General features: G+C 40.0%; 1 pseudogene; it reads right to left on the bottom strand.

The window, feature by feature from the left end:
* Nucleotides 1-1,410: 1,410 nt before the first annotated feature.
* Nucleotides 1,411-7,324, bottom strand: LOC129903781 (putative disease resistance protein At3g14460; annotated as a pseudogene).
* Between the last annotated feature and the right edge of the window lie 4,256 nt (nt 7,325-11,580).

Below are 11,580 nucleotides of genomic sequence, written 5' to 3'. Positions count from 1 at the left end.
CTATAACATCTAATTCTGACAAAGGAAGTTTACTTATTTCCTAGAACTTCTTTAAATTCAAATAAATATATTATGGGAATTTATCATAAATAGATAAAAGGGAAAAGGTTCAACTTTGTTATTTAGAGCTGATATACCCGTTATAAAAGTGACTCATATATACCCCTACTGCTACACAAATGACTCACACATACCCCCACTGTTATAAAAATTGTTCACATATGCCTCCACCATTATAAAAATAGCTCACATATACCATTTTCAACTTAAGGAAGTGAAAAAAATAATTTTTAAATTTTTTATTTAAAAAAAAAATCATGTATGGAGATTTTTTTTTGAGTAATTAAAAAAATATATATCCATACATGTGAATTTTTTTTAGCAAATTTTAGGGGTATATATAATCTTTTTCACGCATGAATTATTTTTTGACTTCTTTGATTATCATTATTTGAGTTTCTAATTCATATGTTATTTTTATTTTTTCATTCTTTAGTGTAAATATATGAGAAATAAAAAAAGTGTGAACCCTAGACCACTACCATGTAGTTAGGTAGGGACAATAAGTCCGTAGTGACGGGAATGACGGAATGAATAAAAAATAAGAAAAAAATTTAAAACTATTTTTTGCAGCTATATTGTAATTTAGTTTTTTTAGCTATAACTAAATTCAGGTTCTAGGTTTTAAGGAAAAATACAACACAATTACAATAAAGATAAATCAGGTTCAGATAATTTTAAAATTTTTTAAAGGAAAAGAATTTACAAAAACGCAAAGTGAAGTAAGCAAAAATAAAAAGCTTATGATGGAAAAGAATTAGAGCCCGTTTGGATAGGCTTAAAAAAGTAACTTTTATGTATAAAGTGCTTTTAGAACTTTGAAGTGCTGAAAGTTATTTTTATAAATAAGCAGTTGAGTGTTTGGATAAAAGTGCTTATGATGTGAATTTTAGGGTTAAAAGAATAAAAAAAGGTAGTTTGAGAATTTAGTTAAAATATAAATGATATAAAAGTAATTTCCATGGTCAAAGAAAATGACTTTAAGCACTTTGGAAAAAAAAGTTAGAAATCCTAACTTTTCATTTCTGACTGACTTTAAGAACTTTATGGCTTAAAGTCAGCATTAGGCAAACACGTCCAAAAACTAAAAAGGGGTTTTAAGTTGGTTTTGACCAACTTAAAGCCAATCCAAACGGGCTCTAACTTACATCTGTTGGAGAGCCATTCATTTTAATCATAACATGTATTCCCAATCGGCCCCCTTATTATGATGGGAATTTGAGCAATATTTGGCCAGTATTCCCCCTTTTCATATTCTAGTAGTGGTTTGAGCAATGGGCAGTTGTGAATACATATTTTAGAGAGGGAAGAGGGCATCCCTTTTACTGGAACGGATTGGAGATTAGGGAAACCATGGATGGTCAGCTAAGAGAGGGAAGAGGGCAGTGTTGATTCAGAAAGTGATTGGAGATTAGGGCAACCATAGATGGTCAGCTGAGAGAGGGAGAAGGGCAGTGCTGATTCGAAAAGTGATTGGAGATTAGGGCAATCCCCAATGGTCAGCTGAGAGAGGGACGAAGGCAGTGCTAATTCGGAAAGTGACTGGAAACTTTGAAGCAAAGTGAGGTGCGGGGAATGAATACATAGATATTCAAGAGAGGTGAGGCTTTTGAGAACTTGGATGCTAAATGTTTTCAGATTGCGTATGGTAAGTCTTTGAATAGAGGAAGGCAACTCCCAATTCTCACCAGCAAGAATCTCTTCGTCACTGCCATCATGTGCGAGCCATAACTCTCTGAGACAGGGGAGTCTCTGTAAACGCCACTCCTTTCGTCTGTTCACCAGTTTCTTGCATTTGTCGATTATAAGAAATTTTAAATTGCAGGGCAATCCTCCTTCAGGAAAGGACTCTATTTCTGGACAATCCAACAGCTACAATGTTTTAAGAGATGGGAGGAGTTCCTGCATACGTTCTGGCAGCCACTTCAGCTTTGAACAATCCTTAATAATCAAAGACGTCATCTGGGTCCCCCCACATGCCACCGAAAGTATTTCAACATTCTTACAATCGACAATACTCAGAGTTTCAGTCGCAGTAGGAATCAAAAACCTAGTAAGGCTCTAGCAACAATCTACACTCAATTCGCGTGCTCTTGGGAGCAACTCAGGTGATATATCATCTGTTAGTAAACTGTATTGTAAATATTAAAATCAGTAACAACAAGTAAAGGTAATAAAACACAGAATCTAAAAAATTAATGCAGAAACAGAATCGAGCCCACTGAATGCACAGTGTGTCCTTAAGGAAATTATTCCCCTCAAAGTACCCGTGATTTTAGAATTTTTCCTCCCAGGATAGAACGATTTACTCACCAAAGTAGAGGTACTGCAAATCTTTGATGACAGCGAACCACTTGAAGGATGTATATCACACGATTTTAGGAAGTGCAGAAAGAAGAAGAAGAAGATGGTATGTTCAGAATTTCGTATGGAACATTCTGAAGATTTACAGATATATATATAGACTGTTTACACCTTTTCAGAAAAGGCACTTGTTGGGAAAAGGTTTGCCTGTTGAGAAGGTTTGCAACTTTTCGGACAAGGTTGCAACCATTCAAAAATCCGTTGGAAAAAATGGAGGGAAATTTTAAATTAATCCGGAAAGAAATGGGTCGCGGGTCGCGGGTCAGGATTTTTTCCACTTAATTAATTAATTAAATAAATAATATTAATTAATTAAAAATTTAAAGAAAATTTGGTCCAAAAAGATTATCAATCAATCATATCAATTGACCAAATCCAAATCCAAATCCAAATCCAAATCCGTAGCCGTAGCCATAGCTGAAGCCGAAGCCGAGCCGAGCCGAGCGAGCGACGACGACGACGGCGCGAGGGGAGACCCTCTTCTTGACCCTTTAGCAACATGAAGGAGTGCTTCTACTTTTAAGTAGGAGACTTTTCATTTCCACCACCTATGTGGGACCAAAGCTTATTTAATAAATCAAGAGAGAACATATCATTTCCTCTCCACTTCTTTTTCCCTCAATTTCCCATTCAACCTATCAATTAAACCCAACAATCCCCCACATGAATGGGGAATGTCTACAAGATAAAGGAATGCACGGATAAGTGTGTGATATACAAGCGAAGATTAATTGCATCTGGATAAGTATGTTTCCCTTTGAACTTTCCATAGTGAACTTATATAGGATATACTCGATCAATCGGTAGATGCGATATCTTTGAACCGTCGAAATTTGTTGTATAACTAGACAACATAAGTCACACAATCAATCATCAACCATCTATGGTTCTCACGGTTGTGTTCGTTTCAGCCATGAACACCGCCTGGTTTCGTGAATGCATAGAGAATGGGCCTTTACTGTCATTCCCCTTAAAGCGGCTTATACTTCACATTCACATAGGTGATTTCTAAACGTGTAGTCCTATAGACACACACTATCTAGTTATTTTCCGTCAGATTTAGATAATCATTAAAAAACCTTTAAAGCTTTATTAACTCATTAAAAGCCTTAAGGTTTTATCCTTTGTTTCTGAACATTGTCATCATCACGAGAATGGGTTGAGTTATTTGACAATGTTGAACCGTCAATCATAACTTTGTTTGATCTCTTTGAACCTAGTTCTTGGGATCTCCAGTCTACTAGGTAGAGTTACCGCCATGTTGACTTGTCCTAGGCCTTAACCCCATTCCCCTCGATGATCTTTCAACAGCCTCTCTAGATAAGCCTTTTGTTAGTGGATCCGATATATTATCTCTTGACTTTACATAGTCAATAGTGATAACACCACTAGAGAGTAGTTGTCTAACAGTATTGTGTCGCCGTCGAATGTGACGCGATTTTCCATTATACATAACATTTCCTGCCCTCCCTATTGCTGCTTGGCTATCACAATGTATACATATGGGTGCCAAAGGTTTGGGCCAAAATGGAATATCTTCCAAAAAATTTCGAAGCCATTCAGCTTCTTCACCAGCCTTGTCTAAAGCTATAAATTCAGACTCCATGTAGAGCGGGCGATGCATGTCTGTTTTGATGATTTCCAAGACACTGCTCCTCCACCAACGGTGAAAACATATCCACTTGTGGATTTAACTTCAGATGATCCGGTGATCCAGTTTGCATCACTATATCCCTTAATTACTGCGGGATATTTATTATAATGCAAAGCATAGTTTTGGGTGTGTTTCAAATACCCCAAGACTCGTTTCATTGCCATCCAATGAGTTTGATTAGGATTATTCGTGAATCGACTCAACTTGCTAATAGCACATGCTATATCTGGTCGTGTACAATTCATAATATACATCAAACTTCCCAAAACTCGTGCATAGTCCAATTGTGAGTCACTTTTACCTTCATTCTTTTGAAGTGCAAAACTTACATCAATTGGAGTGTTTGCAACATTGAAATTTAAATATTTAAACTTATCAAGTATATTTTCAATATAATGTGATTGTGATAATGCTTGACCTTGTGGAGTTTTATGGATCCTAATTCCTAAGATTAAGTCAGCAACCCCTAAGTCTTTCATGCCAAATTTGCTAGCAAGCATATGCTTCGTAGCATTTACATCGGCAATGTCTTTACTCATTATCAACATGTCATCAACATATAAACAAACAATGACTTCATCATCATCAAACTTTGAGAAAATGATCATTTATGTCATCCGTTAAAAGTTTGGCTCACCTATCAATTTCGACTACTATCACTACTACATAACTACATAATACATCAAATAAACCACTATCACTACTGCATAACTATATAACATCTGATCCATCATCATCATATATTACTAAAAGTGGGAACAAAAAAAGTTGAAAGTTGAAATACTAAAATAACCCTATAAAGTTGAGTTACTATAATAATACCATTAATTAATTAATGTATATATACATATGATTATTATTATTATATTGTTAAATAGTAAATTTAAGCTGTTGTCTATATTTTAATATGTATAATAAAAGTAAAATAATTGTTAATCCAAAACTCTTGATATGACTATATAGTGAATCTGCGTCTAACATAATGACAAAAAATGAATAATGAATTGATCATATTCCTATTTAATATTTAACCGTTTTATGATAAAAACAAAATACCTATATTCATGATACGAATCTCTTTCTATTCCCCACTAATTGCCATTAAATATTTTTATTTATGATGGAAAGATTAAGAGAGCTTAGCTTTATAAGTTTGAGATCCACCGTGAGTGAGCAAACAAAAATTGTACATGAATGTATTTTCTTGGCTTCCCTTTTCCCCTTTCATATGTACTTAGATCGGGTGTCACGTTCCATGTCACACCCCGGGAGGGTACCCTAGACGTAACCGGCACCCGAAGGCCATTTCTGACCTCCGAGCGAACCACCTGGTCCAGTCACTCATTCGTTCATTCATATTCTCTTAGCGGAACTCAATTAATGAAATACTTTTCATACTATAAGGGCCGAAGGCTAAACATTTACAACCCAACAAGAATAGTAAGTTAAGACTCCTCAGGATAACAGTTTAATCCTCCCCACACTCCAGTCTACGAAGCCTCTATTCAAGTCAAAAAGGTGCCAATGACAAGCCCATGGCTACCAACAATCTAAATAAAAGAAGAGACAACAAAACTGTACGAGAAGGCCCAATATCCTCCGGGAACTAGGAGGACTCACCGACTGGCTGGAAGTGTATGTGGATCTTCAACGGAGCGCCGGTTGATGATCTCTAGTACCTGTTTCTGCATCATGAAACGATGTAGGCCAAATGGCGTCAGTACATGAAATGTACGAGTATGTAAAATGGCCGGATGAAACCACATTAAGAAAACATCAATATCAACTCAGGACCTCAACTCATACATGTATACATCATAACTCACTCAATGTCCTAAGTCCAACAAGAATAGTTTAGACGGGACTAACTCATAAGCCACTTAACTCAACTGACTCGGAGCACTAACAAGGCCTAAATGGGAGTTTCTCTTAACCGACAATCATCACCTATGAGCCGGTGATAGTACAATAATCTGACGTTGTTGCCACGTCCGTCCATACCTTGCCAGGGTATGAACGCCTCTCTAATCATGAGCACCATCGATTAGTCAAGTCCTATCATTTCAGGACAATACAAATGGGAAACATCCGACTTTAACGGTTCGATCCCACGGGAAGCATCCGACATTAACAGTTCCAATCCCTCGGGAAGCATCCGACTTTAACGGTTCCATCCCTACCTACGTTGGCGGCATAGTTTCTGGGGTTCGAGTATGGACTATACTCTCACCCGCTTCGGTGCTCGATACTCCTCCCATGACTCTATGCTCATAAGACTCCTCGAATCATCTCAAACAAGCCCTCACGGCCAGTTTCATGTGGTACAATACCACCTCATCAAGCCTCCTCTATATGAACATTTATGACATCTCCTCAAGATTTAACACAACTCTATGACTTCAACTCAACCATTCAAATAGAATAGCGCATTTAAGGAAATTGACTTAAACAACATATTTACATGGCTAAAGAGGTCAACAAAACATAACAACAATTCATCTCCATCAATTCATACTAATCATGAAGGAATTTAAGGACTTCTTGGCTCAACAACATCAACACATATAGCATTATATAAATAGCAGAGAAAGTTCATATAGACATACACCATACCAAGAACTCTATTTTTCATGAATATCTAACCTCAAGCAAGAATAGGGCACATGGGTGAACTTAACCCATGTTTTGGATAGCCTTACATACCTTGTTTGAAGACTTTGAAGAAACCTTGATGTTGGTCTTTAATGGGGGACTCAAATCTTGAAGTTCTTGGACTCTTTTTGTTGGAAATGGAGAAGATGAAGAAGAGAGAGAGAGAAGCTCCTAGGGCTTTTTAGAGAGAGAGTGGGGGCTGTCAAATGGGTTCCCAAAAGACCAAGGGTTACATATATATAATTTGGGTAAGTTCCCAAATTGCCCCTCCTCAGAAGTTCCGAAAATAGGCTAAAACGCCCTTGGCGCGATAGTGGCGCGTCGCGCCCTTACAGCGCCAAGGCCAATTACGCCTAAAACCTGCACAACTTTTAGTGGCGCATTGCGCCAAGGACCAAACTACTGAGGCATGTTTCTAGCGCGATAGTGGCGCATCGCGCCCTTACAGCGCCAAACCCATTGTTCTGAATTCTGGGAATTTAGCCTGAAAAACCCTGCACAACTTTTAGTGGCGCGTCGCGCCAGGGACTAAACTACTGAGGCATGTTTCTGGCGCGATAGTGGCGCGTCGCGCCCTTACAGCGCCAAGGCCATTTTCCCAGCAATTGCAATCCAGGCCAAAAAATGAAATTCCTATCGTGCTAGTTCATCTTTGGATCGTCATATCTTTTGACTCCGAACTTCAAAATTTACGTTTTTGGTGGCGTTGGAAAGAAGAATCGACGACCTTTAATTTGATAGGTTGCGGGCCACCCGGATTGACGTCTTTCAAAAGATAGGGTCGTTAAAAGTCGACCCTTACATACTCGTCCTAAACTTAACCACGACGGATCTTTTGGACTTAGCTCGGTCCTAGGGGTCCTCAATGACCCCACATCACCTCCAACGCTCTTAAACTCCTCAGGGACTCACCTTAACTCAAGCACATACTTCGAAATAAATACGATGGGCCCCATACATATACAAAGAAGGCCCGAATCTTAGGGAAAATTTTTGAGGGGTGTTACATTATCTCCCCCTTGGGATCATTCGTCCTCGAATGACGAGCAACCAAGAATGGACTCGGGGTACAAATCACAATCAAAACTCAATCATTCAATCAATCAAATTCTCAATCAAATATCAATCAAAACTCAAAAAGGCACAAATGAATTCGAGTCAAGGAAATGGTCATTACCTTCAATATTCTCCTCGGTAGGCACGAATAGATGTGGATATTTAGATTTCATGGCTTCCTCCGCTTCCCACGTAGCTTCCTCAACAAGTTGATTCCTCCACAGAACTTTGACTGAGACGACTTCCTTGTTCCTCAATTTGCGAATTTGGCGATCAAGAATTTGGACTGGGACCTCTTCATAAGACAAGCTATCCTTAATTCCAACGCTGTCAATAGGGACTACCAACGAGGGATCGCTCAAGCACTTTTTCAACATGGAAACGTGGAATACCGGATGAATAGAAGCTAGCTCTGAGGGTAAGTCCAACTCATAAGCAACACTCCCGATCCGCCTCGAAATTTAGTACGGACCAATGTATCGGGGACTAAGTTTCCCCTTCTTTCCAAACCTCATGACCCCCTTCATGGGTGACACTTTGAAATACACCCAATCATCCACCTCAAACTCTAAGTCTCTTCTCCTCACATCGGTGTAAGATTTTTGGCAACTTTGGGCTGTCTTTAGCCTCTCTCGGATAACTCGTACCTTTTCCATGGCTTGATGAACGAGGTCAGGCCCAATCAACTCGGCTTCACCAACTTCAAACCACCCAATGGGCGATCTACACCTCCTCCCATACAAGGCTTCATAAGGAGCCATTTGAATGCTTGCCTGATAGCTATTGTTATATGCAAACTCTATGAGAGGCAAGTGATCATCCCAATTTCCCTTGAAGTTAAGCACACACACCCTCAACATATCTTCCAATGTCTGAATTGTGCGCTCTGCTTGGCCATCTGTCTGGGGATGGAAGGTTGTACTCAAGTTCACCCTCGAACCTAATCCCTTCTGAAAGGATTTCCAAAATTGGGAAGTGAATTGAGCTCTTCTATCTTAGATAATAGACAAAGGAACCCCATGCAATCTGACGATCTCTTGGATGTACAACTTTGCATAATCTTCTGCGGTATCAGTAGTTTTAACCGCCAAGAAGTGAGCTGATTTCGTCATTCTATCCACAATCACCCAAATGGAATCATGTTGCTTTCGGGACTTCGGCAAGCCTGTAATAAAGTCCATGTTGATCATCTCCCAATTCCATTCTAGAATTTCTATGTTTTGGGCTAAACCACATGGCCTTTGATGCTCAACCTTCACCTGTTGGCAATTCGGTCACTTGGAAACAATTTCCGCAATATCCTTCTTCATCCCACTCCACCAATAGATTTCCTTCAAATCATGATATATTTTCGTGGAGCCTAGATGAATGGAGTACCTGGAATTATGCACTTCGGCCCTAATCCTCTCTCGAACATCATCGATATCAGGTACACACAATCTACCTTGGTACCTTAACACACCATCTCCCCCTTTGATAAAAACCATCACCCCTTGTTTGTGAACCACTTCTTTCAATCGAAAGAGGACGAGGTCCTGATCTTGTTTCTCCTTTACCTCTGCTACAAGTGAGAACGTAGCCCCATCTCGAAAATTTACTCCACCTTCATTGTTCTCTTCCAGATGAACTCCCAATCGGGCTAATCTGTGTACCTCTTTCGCCAATTCTCCCCTTCCTTCCTCCACGTGGGCCGTGCTACCCATAGACAACCTGCTAAGAGCATCAGCAACAACATTAGCTTTACCTAGATGGTAGAGGATGCTCATATCATAGTCCTTGAGTAGCTCAAGCCATCTCTTTTGCCTTAGGTTGAGTTCCTTCTGGCCAAAGACGTATTGCAAGCTCTTGTGATTGGTGAATACATCGATATGCACTCCATACAGGTAGTGGCACCAGATTTTAAGCGCAAACACCACAGCCGCCAGCTCAAGGTCATGAGTTGGGTAATTCCTCTCGTGAACCTTAAACTGTCTTGAAGCATAGGCTATCACCTTCCCCATTTGCATCAACACACAACCCAAACCAATTCTGGATGCATCACAATAGATCATAAAACCTTCTGTAACATCGGGCAAGGTTAGAATAGGAGCAATAGTTAGCTTGGTCTTCAATTTCTGAAAACTCTCCTCACAAGTATCGGACTATTGGAACTTAGCCTTTTTTGAGTCAGCTTAGTCAGTGGTGATGATATGGATGAGAATCCCTCTACAAACCTTCGATAATAGCCAGCCAAACCCAAGAAGATCCTTATCTCTGTTGGGGATGTGGGTCTAGGCCAATTCTTCACAGCCTCAATTTTCTGAGCATCAACCTGAATACCATATCCAGATATAATGTGGCCTAAGAAAACCACTGATGCAAGCCAAAATTTGCATTTAGAGAACTTTGCATACAGTACCCGGTCCCTCAAAGTTTGTAGAACAACTCTAAGATGATAGGCGTGCTCCTCTTCATTCTTGGAGTAAACCAGAATATCATCTATGAATACAATCACAAGCATATCAAGATACGGTTTGAATACTCGGTTCATGAGATCCATAAAAGCGGCGGGGGCATTAGTCAACCCAAAGGACATGACCAAAAATTCAAAGTGGCCATAACGAGTCCGGAAAGCAGTCTTCGGAATATCACACTCTCTCACCTTCAACTGATGGTAGCTGGATCTCAAGTCTATCTTTGAGAAACAAGCGGCACCTTGAAATTAATTGAATAAATCATCTATTCTGGGGAGAGGGTATTTGTTCTTTATAGTGACTCTATTCAGCTGCCTGTAGTTGATGCACATTCTAAGGGACCCATCCTTCTTCCGCACAAATAGGACCGGAGCACCCCATGGTGAGACACTCGGCCTAATGAATCCCTTATCTAATAAGTCTTTCAGCTGCTCCTTCAACTCCTTCAACTCAGCCGGAGCCATTCTATATGGAGGAATTGAGATAGGTTGGGTATCAGGAAGGACATCAATCCTGAAGTCGATCTCCCTGTCAGGAGGGACTCCAGGTAGATCTTCAGGAAAGACATCCGGAAACTCATTGACAATCGGCACTGACTCAAGGGATGAAGACTCAATGCTGTCATCTCTCACTCGGACAATGTGATAAACACACCCTTTTGAGATTAGATTCTTGGCCCTAAGGTATGAAATAAACTTACCCTTAGGCGCAATAGGACTACCCTTCCACTCTATGACAGCCTTATTCGGGAATTTGAATGTGACAATTTGAGTCCTACAATCAATAGAGGCATAACAGAAATAAAGCCAGTCCATGCCAAAGATCACGTCGAAATCAATCATGTCTAACTCAACCAAGTCAGCCAAGGTATCCCTGTGATGAATTGACACAGTGCAATCTCTATAGACTCTCTCAGCTACGACAGAATCACCGACAGGAGTGGCCACACTAAAAGGCTTAAGAAGACGTTCAGGGATTTTATTGAATTTACTAGCCACATAAGGAGTCACAAAGGATAGGGTGGCACCTGGATCCACCAATACATAACAATCAAAAGAAGAAACTCGAATCATACCCGTCACGACGTTTGGAGAGTTCTCCTGATCTTGGCGACTACCCATGGCATATAGGTGGTTGGTACCTCCGCTGGTGCCTGAAGTAGTGCCCCTCTGATTACCTCTAGCCGGCGGTGCAGTGGCAGAATACTGGACTCTATTTCCCCCTGTTGGACACTCCCTCTGAAAATAGCCCATTTGGCCGCATTTATAACAACCAACCCTTCCCGCTCGACATTCTCCAAAGTGGAGCCTACCACACTTACTGCACGATGGCTTCTCCCTC

Source organism: Solanum dulcamara, chromosome 9 (assembly GCF_947179165.1).
Source record: "Solanum dulcamara chromosome 9, daSolDulc1.2, whole genome shotgun sequence".
Classification (NCBI taxonomy): domain Eukaryota; kingdom Viridiplantae; phylum Streptophyta; class Magnoliopsida; order Solanales; family Solanaceae; genus Solanum; species Solanum dulcamara.
The sequence above is the reverse complement of the archived record's forward strand: the minus strand, read 5'-3'. Positions and strand labels throughout refer to the sequence as shown.